Raw genomic sequence first — 3,077 nt, 5'->3', positions numbered from 1 at the left:
AGGGCCAGCAGAGAAGGAGTTATCAGTAACCTTGCCAAGAACAAGTAGAAGTGCCTTGGGGAGCCGAGATGGCCTCTGATTGATCCCTCTGATTTCATAGGATCCCACCCTCCAAGGGGCCCTCATTTGGTTTCTTCATCTTGAAATGTGAAAAAAGGGCCCATAAATTATGTGGCCCTGCTGTTCTGAGAGAATCTGTCTTTATCAAGAGTTGAGAGTGGAGATGACCTTGGGGAAAGGCCTGAGTAAGCTCAGGATGTAATAAAGGCCTGGATTAGTGTGCACCTGTGTCCCTACACAGAGTATCAGAGGGTTGAAGCTTCCATTACTCAGAGGAGAAATACAGATGAGACCAGATTTGGGGCCAGGCTCCAGATACCTCTTGTTTGGTGGGGAGCAGACTAGGGGATCAGCAGGCTCTCTGCTCTCACAGTGTTCATTGCTCAGGCCTGTCCTGCCCAAGTGTGCCTCAGGTAACAGTGATTCATATTCCAAGGGGAATGCAGGATTCTCAACAGACCATGGAATGGTATCTCATCATCACAAGTTGTGGTCAGTGTCCCTCAGTCTCTTCCCATATTTGACGACCACTTTGAATAGTGTCCTCCCTGGTTGCTATAAGAGATATCCTGGGATGGAAAAGGGACAAACGTTACCTAGTCCTGTAGTGACGCTGACTGAGGAGTGTTCTGTGTTGTCCTGGCTGAGCTCTGTACACTGAAGCATGTGGGGATGAGTTTTAAGGGTTACCACATGGGTCACATCCAGCAGAGAGGTTATGGTTGGGGACCAGGCCATTGGTGACTTTTCAGAGCACAGTCACAGGCAGGTGGAAGGTGGGTGATTAGAGAAGTAAGAGGTGGTGACATGAAATGTGTGTCCAGAGCTTTCTTTAGGGAATTGGATGAGAAATGAGAGAGTGAATTGGAATGTTCCCGAGAGAGCAGCAGGGTCACTGAGTTTTTAAAAGATGGAAGTGTTGGATCTGGGCCAGTAGTGAAAGATTTACCCTGCAATGATTAACATTAGCGGGGGACTCTGTCTGCCAATCACATGCCGTATTGCTACATCGCTCACTGATAAGAAAATAAGATGAAGACAATGAATATCAGAGGCACAGCCTGCAGTGGAGAGGTATTTGCTCTTGGCCACTGGGGAGATGGCCACAGGACTCCAGGGCCTTGGAATGGGGCTGCTGGGGCTGCTGCAGCTGCTGCTGCAGCTGCTGCTGCTGCTGAGCACTGGGCCCTGGGCCGAGGCCGGGAAGGTGCTGGTGCTGCCCATGGACAGCAGCCACTGGCTCAGCATGTGGCAGGCTGTACAGGAACTCCATGCCCAGGGCCACCAGGCTGTGGTCCTCACAGCAGAGGTGAATATTCACATCAAAGGGGAGGACTTTTTCACCCAGAAAATGTAGGCTGTTCCTTATACCCAGGAGGAAAATCATCGATCAAATCATTGTGGACTACGTTCAAATTATATTTGAAAGACAACATTTTCTGAAGACATTTTTTCAAAGCATGGTGGTATTGAAAGATTGGTTTGTCATGTGTTATAGGTCTTGTAGCATGCTAATGTATGACAAGACCCTGCTGGGACACCTGAATGCCACATCCTTTGATGTGGTTTTAGAGGATCCAGCTTTCCCTTGCTGGTCAGTGCTGGCCAAGTCCCTGTCCATTCCCACTGTGTACTTTGTACACAGCCTTCCCTGTGAGTTGGACTTTGAAGGCATACAATGTCCAGACCCCTCCTCATATATTCCTCAGGTACTATCAAGGAATTCAGACCACATGCCATTCCTGTAAAGGGTCAAGAACACACTCTACCCTCTGGCCCTGAGGTACGTTTGCCATGTTTATTATTCTCCTTATCCTAGTCTGGCTTCTGAGCTTTTTCAGATACAGGTGTGTCATTGGTGGGTATCGTTAGCCATGGGTCCGTGTGGCTGTTCAGAGGGGACTTTGTGATGGACTACCCCAGGCCGATCATGCCCTACATGGTCTTCCTTGGGGGCATCAACTGTGCCAGCAGGAAGCTGCTATCTCAGATCTGTATTGGCACCTTTATTCAACCAGTGCTCTGGTCAGAGCACATTATAAAATGTTATTTATTTGAAAACATTTTTAGCAACAGGGTATTGCTCTGTCACCCAGGCTGGAGGGTAATGGAACCATCAGATGTCACGGGAGCATTGAATTCCTGGGGTCAGAGGTTCCACCCCTTCCACCTCCTGAGTAGCTGGGACTGCAAGCTTGCCAGCATTCTAGCTAATTTCTAAACTTTTTTGTAGAGATAGGGTCTGATAGTATTGCCCAGGCTGGTCTCAAACCTTGATCTCCAGTTATTCTCTTGCTTTGGCCTCCCATAGGGGTAGGATTTCTGTCATCAGTCCTCACCACACACACACGCACAAACAATGTGTATACATTTCAAGAATGGTAAAAGAAAAAAAGTGTGTTCAAATTGTGACACTCAATATGTACTGATAACAGAAGACGAATGCAAGTCACATTTGAGCAGCTCCTGTCATTGTAGAAGCCACGTATGACTTACAACTATAATACAGTATTTCCTTTCTGAAAATTTGTGTTTGGTTGGCAATCATTGTGTATATATGTATACACACACACACACACACACACGCATAACTTCAGTACAAGTGCTTATTTTCCTACTTGTTTAACAGATTTCACTTCTTGTCCTCATGGCCTCTCATGAGACAAATTGTTAAGCAGTCTACAGTAGTGTAGTTAGGTTTGCAGCAGTCACTGAGACGGAGGGAATGGCAATTGGACTGTCACATGGTGGTGTGCCTCCCCTCAGACTATGCATTGTGAAGCCACCATCGTCATTGTTGAGGCCTTTCCTTCAGCTGTGCAGAAGCACAGAAATCACATTGTCATCTGTTACATCAGGGGATTTTGGCTTACAGATTGTTAGTAGAAGGACACAGGAACTAGCAGACTGCAACTGTCGACGTGAGAATTTCTAGTGGCCCCATCCTGGAAGGGACAGACAAGTGGTCACAGGACCCTAAGCACTGAAAGGAACCAGAAGTTTGGGTGATTTCAGAG

The 3,077-nt window shown here is 47.3% G+C and overlaps 1 pseudogene; it reads left to right on the top strand.

The window, feature by feature from the left end:
• Nucleotides 1-46: 46 nt before the first annotated feature.
• LOC100954573 overlaps nt 47-3,077 on the top strand; it is a 12,015-nt pseudogene continuing 8,984 nt past the window's right edge.

The sequence above is a fragment of the Otolemur garnettii genome, unplaced genomic scaffold (assembly GCF_000181295.1).
Source record: "Otolemur garnettii isolate 467f Iridium unplaced genomic scaffold, OtoGar3 scaffold00013, whole genome shotgun sequence".
In the NCBI taxonomy this organism is placed as follows: Eukaryota; Metazoa; Chordata; class Mammalia; order Primates; family Galagidae; genus Otolemur; species Otolemur garnettii.
The sequence above is the reverse complement of the archived record's forward strand: the minus strand, read 5'-3'. Positions and strand labels throughout refer to the sequence as shown.